The 12,883-nt window shown below is 42.5% G+C and overlaps 1 protein-coding gene across 3 annotated transcripts in view; it reads right to left on the bottom strand.

The window, feature by feature from the left end:
* DLGAP1 (DLG associated protein 1) overlaps window positions 1-6,999 on the bottom strand; it is a 397,255-nt gene extending 390,256 nt beyond the window's left edge. For 2 of the 3 annotated variants that reach the window (XM_061356372.1, XM_061356371.1), the window contains exon 1: window positions 6,687-6,781. The gene's annotated coding sequence lies outside the window, so the exon portion shown is untranslated. Of the gene's footprint in view, window positions 1-6,686 lie in introns of all 3 variants that reach the window. The other variant, XM_061356370.1, reaches the window with a different exon arrangement.
* Window positions 7,000-12,883: the final 5,884 nt, after the last annotated feature.

The raw sequence follows: 12,883 nt of genomic DNA, 5'->3' as shown, positions 1-12,883 counted from the left end.
TCTGGAAGTCGGACCACACACCATCACAGTATAATAAGAAACACCACATAAGATTTGCAAGTTGGAAAAAAATTAAAAATTTCAATTTTATATACAAAAATCAGCTCAGACTTCTACCCAGGGTGAAATGAATGCCGTTCAAATACCGTGTCACTTCAATTCTGTAAATGACATTACATGAACATTGAAACAGCTCTACAAATAATACTCTCTGAAGTAGCTTTTACGAACTAATGAACAAAAAGAAACCCAAACCAAACCGTAAACCAAAACAAAGTGGAAGAGGTACCCATAGTTCTGACATTATGAAGTTGGTAATATTTCAAGGAACTAAAACCATAAATACTTTTTCCCTGAGATAAGGACAGGTGGTTTGAACAGTAATCAGCAGCCTGTCCTGAGTGCAGTATCAGTATCTTGGGGTCATTTTTTTTTTGCCTAGAGAAAGTCCTGCATTGCCCCTTTTTCCAAGGTAGGGTGAAGACCCAAATGTATAAGACGAAAGTTTTCATCTTCAATTTATAATTCCTCTCAAGGTTATTTTATCATGTAGAAATCTGTATTATGCTTTTTAAGAAATTCATTTTTTCCACTAAAAGTTACAGAGCTTTCCAAATAAATACTGTAGCTCTTATACTAGAGCCTTTCATTTTACACAGTGATGGTACGTACCATACTTTTCAAAGCACCACTAATACGGTACCTGCTACCTCTATTTCACTGTAGCGATTAGATGGCATACACCATCCACGTAGTTGTGATTATCTTCCTCAGAAAATCATTTGAATAATCTCCCCAAATATTTCATTTTAAGGTTGCAAAGTTGTTCCATGAACAGAATTAAAAAGTCAACATCCGTTTTTATGTTATACTGTTCTGACATGATGATCCTTGCAATACTTCGTTTGTGCAAAATAACAATAAATTTCTCCTAATTCTACCTCCTTCATTCCTTATTGGGGTGATTCCCACCATGCTTATTCTACTTTGTCATCCCTTGCCACTAAAAAGCTACGTTTGCATGTTAATCAATATTATTTACAAAACTGCATATAAATTTGGAAGTAAGCACCTCTCTGCAAACAACTGATAGAAGGAATGGCTAGGTAGATGATCTCCAATGATATGTTCTTACAAAATGGGATCCAATAATAAGAGTTTAGTGACATCCCACATGACAGTCACAAAAAAAAAAAAAAAAGAAAAACAAAACCCTACAACATCATGGAGGTAAACCAGATTCAGAGCTGCTGACAACTTTAAAGGACCAAAAACATACCTAAGCGTTATGCCCTATGAACAGATGGCCAGAAGACACAGACTGAAGAGAACAAGGAATCTCCTTATGAATACCTGTGAAACGTTTGCACCAATGCATTTCCAGCACCACAAAACCAGAAGCTGCATCCTCCTACAACCCATGGAACGAAGCTCACCCTATCTGCATGTTATACCACAAGGACTCTGAAATTCTGTCAGCTGCAGGATGCAAAGAAGATGGAGCTTCTCGGGTACTCTGGCTATCTGTGAGAGACTGTGTGTCCATACAGCACACTGACTCTCAATACTTCTGGATGCACAACAGCATCTGCACACTGCCTGTTTGTTGTCTGGTTTTGCATGAAAAAAGACCACTTAGTTTAGACCACTACCAAAAACTAAGAAGTCTGAGTTTCATATCTGTTTCTCTTTAATTTTTCTTCCTTTTTTTTCTAACGACAAAACAAAACAAGACAGTAGTGAGACACTAATTCCCAATGTTGACTTTGCACATTGAATGTACACTTCTAAAACTGAAGCTACCTCAATGAAGGTGAGCAAGAATGCTAATCCGTCTCTTCCTGTTATTGATCTCCAGTCAGACAGATATATTACCCTGTTTTGTCTGCAAAACTAAACAGGCATATGGGAAGAAAGTGTGTACAAGCATAGAAGCAGCAACAGAAGTCACACTCAGGAAGCTGGCTGAAAAAAAATAAAAAATGCTCCCTTTTATTTGAAAATGTAACTCATCCACCATCTTACCAGCATGCCCCGCGAGTTACCTTCAGTGAGGATTTATGCACAGAACATGAAATGGGCTTTCAAGCACCATTCTTGGACAAAGTGTTGGAGGATCCTCACTCCCTCATCTCTCACCAAAAGGAAGAAAAACAGAATCTCTGACTGGATCCATCATCAGGCTATTAAGAAGCTGAAACCTGTAAGCTCTTGCAAGTCAACTCAAACTACTGCATCCTACAAAGCTTGAAAAAAAACACTTTCTAGACATGAGACATCATCTGCAACTGAGATCTTTGGTTATGAGTTGATGCCACACACTTCCATCATCTGAACCACAGCCACTGAGAACTGAAACCTGGAGCTAGATATCCAGAAGTGTGCATTTCTTTCATACAGTTAGAATTTCATTTCTTAAATCCCTAGTTTCCTTGGTATGAGAAACCAGAAGATGAAGAACCTCGTTAGTCAAAGGTGATGGTAAAATTTTCAAGCGGAGGGAAACAACTGAGATGAGGGAGACTGAAACAATACCAATATAGGGACAGAGCATGATGTGGGAAGAGATCAGAAATTTATTATGTACAAAGGTTAAAGGAAAAGCTTCACAGGTGACTATTCTAAATGGTTCTCATCTAGCAGAAGACACTGAAGAAACATATAAAGTCACGCTCAGTTGGCATGCCAGCTTATGAACATACAGAAAGGTAGATATACACTGTGTGATTTCAAAGCACTGCAAAATGTTTCTATAGACAACCTGCCAACAAGTTAAGAAGGCCAAAGTCAGCATTAGCATCTGTCTTCCAATTACAGAGTCACATATTGCTCAGTGACAAATGATGACTGCTGTCTTATATTAAGATGGTTGCTCTAGCAGATGTTTTCAAATTATCCCAAGCTATGTCACAGGGAAAGGCAAAAGAACTGGAAATACGCCCAGAGAGACCTGGTGCACCAGCAGCCTAAGGGAGACATTTTAAAAGCCATTTGCTATACTCTCATGAAAACTTGGCTACAAAAATGAATACAGAAAGGAAAAGGGGAATATGTTATATTCCTCAGTGGAAGTTTTAAGTTTCTGACTACCGGATCATCTGGAATAAAATGTGCTCACTTCAACTTAACTTGGATAGAGATACCGTCCAGGCCTTCAAAGAAAGGGGGGGGAAAAAAACCAAAACCCAAGCTAAACAACCCAACAATTACCCCAGAAAGCAGTGCTCTATGTTAACTGCTTTGTGATGACAGAGCCAAGGGGAAAAAAACAACCCTTTTTATCATTAACATTTCCAAACATTAATCCAGGTATCACATACTGACTCCAAAAATTAAGTCCTGCTCCCTGGTAAGAAGAGCTACACTGCTTTTACTGCTACAGAACCTCTGGGATACCATATGGAAACTGTCCAAAAAGAGTGCAGACAAATAAAAGAAAGGGAGAGAAAAGCGTGACCACCCTTGTCTGAAATGGATTAAGGAGTAAGGTTCTCTCAGGTCTTATGCGCAGTTAGAGCTAAGAGAGTTCTTCAAGTAAAAAGTCTGATGTGGAAAACAAGTTATCTCCTGAAATCCCACAGTCAAATCAGCTAAGTACAGAAATGCTGAAATACGATGCAGGCGGAAGGGAGGATGCGAGCAGGGACAAACGCAGAGGCTGTGCTCATCCAGTGTAGCCTCATTCTCAATAGCAGCTTTCTGGAAGCATGAGACAACAGTAAAAACACGCCCCAGTAGACAAAATTACCACCAAGAGGAAGGTGCCAACAAATGCTGCTACAAGTTAAGGAATGGGTAGGCGTCTAGTCTTGACCTATGGTGAGGGAGAAAATCCTCTCCCTCTCGTTACCATGGTGATCCCCTTTTCAGGTTTCTTTGGATAAGCTTTGTGCACAAGTGTAAAATTTGGCATAAGAGGAGAACAAGTATTAATTATGTGCCCCGGACAAAAATAGCCTTATTAAATCTCAAGAGATAAGACAACAGAGGCTGTAAAAATTAAGTTTGGTTACAGAGATTAAGGGCTGAATAAACTATCTCATGTTAAAGTGCCTTGAGCTCCATCTTCTTAAAACGGCAATGCCAGCCTGAGGGTGTTACACCTGCCCATTACAATTTGGGTGAGAACTTGAGATCCTGTATGGTATAAGACTGGAGTGAAAATCAAAACAAAAAAAACCCTGCATGGAGGCTGCATACTACTGTTCCTTGGTACAGGATTGCCTTTATTTATTACACCATTTTATTAATTATTCATGCAGTTCTTTTTCTATTTCCAGGCAGCAACATCACTAGCCAAGCTCTACAGGGATGCAGCACTTTTACAGGATGGACACTGCAAAATCTAACACAAACATATTATATTGATACACTTGCAAGCATTAATCCCATGAGACATAGACCAGAATAAGCCTTGAATTGAACAAGTATATTTAACAGTTCTGGTGAAGAAACTTAGAGCAGGAAAAAAAAAAAAAAAAAGAGAGAAAAAAGAAAACTTTAATATAGGAGGGTGTATATACATCTAATTGAACACTACTATAAGCTTTATTTTGAAATCCTTGATTTCAGACCTATTTCATTACCTCTCTAATAAACAGTGTAATTTCCTCCCCAGGATAATTTTTCCCATATGCTTTCATTAATTTATGCTATCTAATCTTAATCTCTGAAATACACAATATCGGATAGACAACCTATACCGAAGACAAGGAACTACACTGTTGCCATTAACATTTTCTATTTTTCCTGTGACTGTTATTATCAGTGATAAATTTATCTTTAAATATGTATCCTTTAGACTTCACTCTGGATCAGTGAACACCGACCAAACCTGAAACATCTTTTAACTGAGGGAAAATACATGAACTGTACACACCGGACCCACATACCAGCAGAAACTAGTGTTGCCTTTTTAAAAGGTGTATTAACATTGAAATACAATCCAACACAACCGGCTGAGCATACGCTATGCCTAACCAGCACACCTACCTTTTATTTGAAAGTAGACTGCGTAAGTTAAACAACTACTTTTTGTTTAAAAAGTAACGAATTTCATATGCTGTCCACTACATATCTCACCATTTTTTGCTTCTGTTACTATTTTTCTTTGGTTGGTTGGTTGTTGGTTTTTTGGGGGGGGGTTATTTTTGTTTGGCGTTTATTTTTTCTTTTTTTGCTTCCTGAATTAACAGTATATATACATATCTATCTGGCAGATGTATAAAGCAACATGAAACGGGATTACCCCAAATCAATCAAGTGCTCCCTGTTAAATACTGATTACTCCGTAATTTCTGTCCAAGATCAAATGAAACCATCAACCCCCTTTGGAAACTAGCGTGGTGTGACAGCTTCATCGCTGGCATCCTGAGCCGGGTTTAGTAACAGCAACAAGAAAGAAGAAGGAAAGCCGCAATTACCTAAAGGACCTAGGCAAATGCCCGGCTTCTCAGCGGAAGGGAGAACGGGACCGTGGGGACGGCGGCCCCGCACCCAGCAGCCGCTCGGCCGCCCGCCCGCACACACACGGCCGCCTGTACGGGAAACGCTGCGCATCGGCGCGGTAGGGGAGGCCTGTGTCTCCCGGGATGCGCCCTAAACCCCGGCGGCCCAGGCGGTCCCCGGGACAACTCGCAGCTAAACGGCTGCACCTGTGCCGCTCCGGGCCCCAGGCAGGCTCAGCCGCCCTACTCGGGGCCCAGCTCCGCAATGCCGCCTTCCTCCCATACCCTCCTGGCTTGAAACGCTTCCCCAGGCACAGCGCCTCCGGGGAAAGTCTGGGCCAGGGTCCTGGCGAGCCCCGCGGGACTTGGCCCGTTCGGTGAGGCTGCCCGGTGCGGTACCTTCTCCCTGTTCCCGGGGATCCCCGCGCCACGCGGGCTTTGCTGGAAGGGGAGATGAAGGGGGCAAACATTCACCCCGCTTCTCTTGTCCTGCCGAGGAGAGACACGGGACGCATTCGCCCTGAACAACAGGCGACATGTAGTTATAGAGCCCGCACAAGGCTGCAGGAACGCGAATCCGCTCCCCAGTCCGGATCGGGGAGCCCGCGGCCGCGGAGCAGGGCCCAGGACTCGCTCGCCTGCTCCTCGGGAAGGGGGCGCCCCCCGGGGCGGAGAAGAAGGATCGCAGTCCTCGGAGGCTGCTGAAACACCGGCGAAGGGGGAGATAAAAGCCCCTACGATGCCAGGCCAGCTAGAAATTATTCATTTCAATGATGCAGCAAACGACGGTGTGCCTGTGTGTGCGCTGGGTGGGGGGGGGGGGGGGTTGGTGGCGTCTAGTCCTCCCGTTGCCACTCTCCAGCCCTGATTAACACTGTACAGGTTCCCTGTCGAAGCGGAACGCTCTTTCTCTTCCGCGCACACAGCAATTAATAGCAACCTTCATCCCGCGAAACCTTCGCCAAGCTCTCCCACATGCTCACAGCCTGCGGTGGCAACTGCTGGGCGCACAATAACGGGAGCCTCTCTGCCTCTCAGGCAGGGGGAAGGGAGCCAAACCTCCCGCGGTAGAACCCGATCCCCGAGGACGAGCAGTCCCGGGAGCCGCGGGGAGCGGCAGCCGCCGACGCGGCGGGAGGGCAGGCTGCCTGCCTGGCAAGCGGAGGGCGTACGGCGCAGCACGCTGCCAAAACACCATCAGCCACCGGCATTGTCAGCAGACAGCACGCAAGCATTTACCTTTTTATGCCCGCTGTCCGTCAGTCAGGCGCTTGAGGGAGAGAAGAAACGACAGGAAAGGAAAGGAGGATAAAGAGAGGAATCTAGAGAGCGAGAGGCGGCTGCTAATCCCCGTGTAGAAAGACTTCCAGCAGCAGCAGCAGCAGCAGCATGCGTGTGTGTGTGTGCCCGGAGTGGAACCGCAGCCCTCCTGGCGATGCACCGGCTCTTGCACCGAAGTACTGTCATGTGCGTATCTCGGTGTGTGTACCCATGGAGCAGGGAACTAAAAAAAAGGAGGAATTACAAAAAAAGGGAGACGGGGGGAGACCAGTCAGTCAGTCAGTCAGTCAGTCAGTCACACGCCCGGCTGTGCGCTGCTGGGGGGAGGAGGAGGAGCCCAGTGCTCCTCAGCCCAACCGCCACTGGAGCCGATCGCTACTACGGCGGCACAAGGGCCCCGCAGAGAGCGGGGTCCGCACGCCTGCCCTTCCCCTCCTGCTAGCGAGGACGTGCCTGAGGGAGAAACCCCTCAGGGCCTCTGCCCCCGGGGTCCCTTTGCACCCCGCGCTGCCCGAGACAAGCGGGAAGCAGTTGGAATAAAAAAACATCCTCCTGTTTCTGCCCTCAAAATACCGCCCGGCGCGTCTCCGCAGCCTCCGCGGGGGACAGGGCTGCGGCACATCCCGAGGGGGAGGCAGGCCGAGCCGTGTCCCCCGGAGGGACAGGGGCTGCCGGCAGCACCGCGGCGGGGGACGCGGCGTGTCCCCGGGGATGCAGCTGCAGCCGGAGGCAGAGAAGTGACGAGCGGATCCCCCTAAAAAGCCCGTGGGTCTGTTCTCGTCCGAGGGGGGTGCCCGGCGGCACGGTTGTGAGTCTGGAGGGGGTTTGCTGGAGCTGCAGATGTAACTGTAAATAGGTGTGTTTGCGGGCACTGGGACTGCTAAGGCGGGGAAAGGTTGTGCTGAGCCATGCCACAGTGCAGATGCCCTGGTACTCGCATGTCCAGTCGGGTACATTCAAATTTCAACGGTGGTATATGACTGACTAAAAGGTATTTAAACCATGGTGATACGTTCTAATCAGTTATTTGCTACATATTAAATATTATATCCAACTCTTGGATATATGGCCACATCTATGCATATAAATGAGATTTTGACATACAAGTCATGAACGTGCTAAAATAGAATGATCAAATTACTGTTATACTGCTAAATTTAACTAGTAGGCTGTGCCAGCAAGTTTCAGGATGTGTTTTCTTTAAGCCCCAAGCCAGCAAAAGTTTGTGAGACATGTCCTTGATATTTTACTCTTTGTACAAAACGCATAATCTCTATGAACCAAAAGTTACTCTTAGTAGTGGAAAAAGGTTTATTAAATGACAAGGATGGAAAAAGCTTTAATGGGGATATCAGGTATACTGTTTATACTAATTTTTTACATGGGCAACGTAAACCTAATGTCTCGAGTAAAACAGGGAGGACAGGAAGTGTTAACATTTTAATGACAAATGCAAGTCGCATCTACAGGCCAGGTAGGCTAGCAAATTCTGATGATTGATAATTGCATTAATTAGCAAGCAACCAATTGTGTGGGAGAAAAAAATGGTCAGTCTGTTTTAAAATAATTGTTGGGAGTTTTTTTCTAGCTGTAAACATAATAAGCAGGGTAGAGAGGAAATAGCTGAAAGGATTGCCCATCTTGTTGAGATTTAGCAGTTCACAATAAAATATTTTGAGACTTCCCAAAAGTCCTGCCATAAAATCAGAAAGACCAAATTTGTTGTACTAAGCTGTATAAATCAAGTCAGCATCACATCATTAAAAATACAAACTGCACCCTAAAGCCATATCATGTTTGTTTTGTTTATATAAATTTTGTGTATATAAAATAAAGGTACACTGTTCAACTGAAACAGAGATGCTGAATCTGAGCTAACTCAGGTAAAAAGCTAAATAGTACAGGACTCTGTTCTTTTTGGTGTTTACATATGCAGCACTATTCTATGCAGCATATTACTTTGTCTCTTAGCAAGAATTTTTCGATTTGTCATCATGAACTGTATTTTCAAGCTAGTTTCAAAGCTGGTGTAATCTGCTGTTTAAAATACGATGATCTGTGAAAACCTCATCATAGAATTTATGTAATCTTTCTGATGTAATTATGTGAAGATTTAGCCTGCCCTCCATAGGCCTATGAAGTCGTAAAGCAGATTTAGTCATTATGATAGTTCTGTGAAAATATTTTTACCGAATAGGTTGATTACATTACTTAGTAGAATAAGATAGTAAAGAAATGATGTAACATGTATTTTTTAGGCTTCATACAAATTTCCAGAATATGAAGTCGACCGAATTTCCTTTGAAGATTGAAGAATAAGAAGGAAAGATGAGACATTTGTGCATAAAATTAGCCAACCTCGAAATAAAATCTAAACCATTTAATCACTTTCTTGCATGCTCCTTGTTTGTCTGACTTCAGTCTGACTGGGCCGGGAGGGTAAAAGAGGGAAGTCTTGTTATAAATTCTCTCCTCAGCTGATCTGGAGGAAACTGCATCTTGGAGGAATAAGAAATTCAAGCTGCTTTACATGATGACATAGATGGTCTTTGTGGGCCATAAGTATTTTGATTTTAGGCTTAACACTTATCTGTAATGGTAGTACTAGTACTTGTGGGTGTTTCAGAAGACATGCAACTTGGAGACGAGATTTCCAGGGTGGAAGCAAATATTCTTCATGGGTTCTGTGAGAGATGGCACAATCAAAACTTAGAAGAGGCCGTGAAGCAGGGGATTTCAGTAAGGACAGTAAACAGATGCAGGTGAACCCGAAATAAAGAACATGGCAAAGCCTGGAAGAAAAGCGCTCCTAAATAGGTTTTAGATCAGAAAAGTAGGAATCAGAAAGGAACATTTTAAACAGTGGAGATGAGGTTCAGTACTAAAATTTTCAACTATCTGCAATTTATCAAATTACCCCCAATGCAAATGTCCTTATTATATGCTATCCTCACACTTTGGTCTCTTTCTTGTTGGAGGAAGTTCTCTTTGCTTTGACTGATGGTGAAAGAGGTTATGATATCGTCTGTCATTACTATATAATTAAACTATATGCATGCTTACATGAGCTTCTAACACATGCTGGTATTTACCACCTTGCGACCTTTATTTAAGTTTGAAAATCGGTTAGTTTTGTGTCTCACTGCCCTCTACTGGAGAGCAGGTCAGAACTGCTCCATGAGGTCTTAGTTAAGTACTTAAGAGCCACGACAGTTGGTGGTTGTCCTCAATTGCTGGTGAATCTCCTTTCTATGAATGAAGTTTACAAGTGTGAAGGTGTGGAAGGCCAGCGTCCATAAGATTTCTTTTTTCTCTGGGAATTCAAATAATTGATCATACAATCTGCTGTCTGCAGTTTATTGACCCAGGCAAATGGATGACTGAGCAATGGTTAAGATTTTAAAGATATATATGTCTTCCACTAACTTCTGGGGAAGAGGTATCGCAGATATGCTGAAAATCTTGAGCAGTGCTGCTTTGATAGTATTTGACTGTAACTTTGTAGATAACCTCATCAAGTTTCATATCTAAATCCTTTGGTTCATTCTCCGTTGCAATACAACAAGATTTCCCTCCATCCCTTTTCCTACTCTGGCCTTTCATGCCTCTCTACTTACCTTTCACTGTCTATATCAATACTGCCAGACTATCATATATTTGCTGTTTTATTTTCATTTTCCTCACAATCTGGGCAGTAGCAGAGCAACTGAAACATGGAGAACACAGCAGTGATATTTCCCAGTTCCCCCATGTGCCATATCCTCCACCTACTGCCACAACTCATGCACATCGAGAGCAGTTTCCGTTGGAGCACAGTGAATTTTCCAGCTGGGCGGGCACACATGTTGCCAAGGCACACTGAGAGCTGGGGATAATGAGGCCTGATCAGAATGTGCACTAAAGAAAGTTTCGGTATCTAACTCAAAATAAGCCTTCTACGCTGTAGGTGCTAGTAGTTTCTATGCTAATTTTTAACTACGCATCTAGGTGATATTTACTCTTGTAAAATGAGTGCTCTTCTTGTTCACTTGTGGCATCAGCTAGTGCTTCAAGATAGCATTCTGAGTGTGACTGTAAGGGTATCTTCAGCATGGCCAAAAGAATAGCTTTGGTGGCTTCTACCCTTAATCTGATTAATGGAAGAGCCATTTAAGCTGTGCTTTCTCCTCCCCCTCAGAGTACCCTGAAGCAGACATCTGCCAATAAAATGTTATTTAAAATATTTCAGCTTACCTAATACTATAAATGTCTTTCACTGAAAAGGGTTAGTGTCCACCACAGCCATTGGAGGTCTGTTTGTAGTATTTTACTGTGTTGTACCGAAGGCAGTAATGTCCTAGGTGGATGAATTGTGTGGGTTGCCTCATTTCATGTTGCCTAATTATTTGCTATAAAAAGCACAGCAGCAAATTCCATTCCCTGGCCTAATGGATAACATGGAGGAATTAATAGGGCCTGGAGTGGAGTTGTTCCCAGTGAGTAACTCCTAAATGACAGAGGTATGCCAAGGAAAATGTAAACAGGCTCACCTTGTATAACCGCATTGGCTATTGACTGGTCACTTAAAGATGGATGATAAGAATGCCTGGAGAGCCACCGGTTACTCATCCAGAAAAATTGGAAAAGAGTAGCAAGTAATCCAAATACAGTGTCAGTCCAGAATAACTACTTACTACAGAGAAAAAAAAAACCTTCAAGATTATCATGGGTTTACAATTAAAACATACTCTTCTATAATTTGTAAGTAAAATAAGTACTTTGTTAAAGGTTATTCTTGTGACCTTTAGGCTATCAAACACAATTCCACAAAACTTGTGAATTTCAACCTGTATCAGGAAATAAGTCAGAAGTCTTGGGAGGCTTCTCAAAGGGGACTCTGTTTTGGAAGCTGTAAAATATAAGATTTGAGAATGACATCTTTCCTCCCACATGCCAAATCTTTGTTTCGTATTAGAAACAAGCAAGTTGCTGTGATTTTTAGGTACCAGGATGTATTTCTCTGGTATCAACAGCAGTATTCTGGATAAGCATAGAGAGAGAGGAGGAAAAAAATACTTCAAAACAATAAACCAATGAAATTCCTTCAGTAGAATGAGAATACTTTTCCAGACATTGAGATACAGCAAAGCCCTGAACAAAGTGCAAATCAGTTTGTAAACATCTGCATCAAGTACATTCAATTTGTTAAGTAAGGAGGGTTATAATAACTTAGGATATCACATTTTTTAAATACGAGCATATAGTTTTAAAGTGGAGTGCAATACAACCATGGGAGAATTTTTGCTCCTTTTGACAGAAAAGTGGGGAAACAGGGAAGGCTTTTTAAGAGCTTTATATGAATGAGAATACTAGTAATTAGGTAGAAAACTGTCTCTCACTCAGGATTTTAAGTGGAGTATTTTTAGATAAAAAAAAAATATTTTATATTTGCATTAATTCCTGAAGAGGCAGCACAAATAGCACAAAGAAATCAGAGCCAGCTGAAAACTACCATAACTAGTTTGTACAGAAACCGTGATTCTCTACCGTGTGAGCTAGGTAAGAACTCCTTTCTTACGACAGGTAATAGGAGAAGATACTCTGCTCTACTCAGACCAACTGCACACCAAAAAGCCCACAACAATCAACTGAGATTGAAACTGAGACCATGGCTTCATTTTCCTAATGATGCTATCAGTTCAAACACTGTTGAGGGTAAAAGACTATTGAAAGCAATCTTCTTAATAAATAAGTTCATTTATAATTTAATAATGCAGAGCATGAAGCATGATGAAAAAAAGAAAACTTATCACTTCTGTATTGCAGGTGGAAAGTTGAGTAACAATAGAAGCAGAAACAAGAGCTGGACTCCTATATTCTGGGTTTCGACTTTAACAGTAGGGTTATCATTTGTATCTAGCATGGTCTGTTTTAGTTACCAAAAGATTTTTAAAATGAAGGCCTTCACATGAAGCACCGGTGTCCTGGAGAGAAGTTCTAAAAGCATTCAACAGGGCTTTCTTGATGTGACAGCTCAATTCCCTCTCTCTCCTTCAATGGCTGGATATAAAAGAGTGATAGCTAGATTTTTCTAGATTTAATGTGCGATAATCTTGTAACTTATATGGTAAAAGGTGGGGTGATAGCAGTTGTCTGCATTCTTGTTAAGCCTATCC

Source organism: Neopsephotus bourkii, unplaced genomic scaffold, assembly GCF_033783945.1.
Source record: "Neopsephotus bourkii isolate Nb327-2 ecotype Australia unplaced genomic scaffold, CSIRO-AGI_Nbou_v1 NB_846, whole genome shotgun sequence".
Lineage (NCBI taxonomy): Eukaryota > Metazoa > Chordata > Aves > Psittaciformes > Psittacidae > Neopsephotus > Neopsephotus bourkii.
Note: the sequence above shows the minus strand (reverse complement) of the source record. Positions and strands in the feature narration are given on the sequence as shown.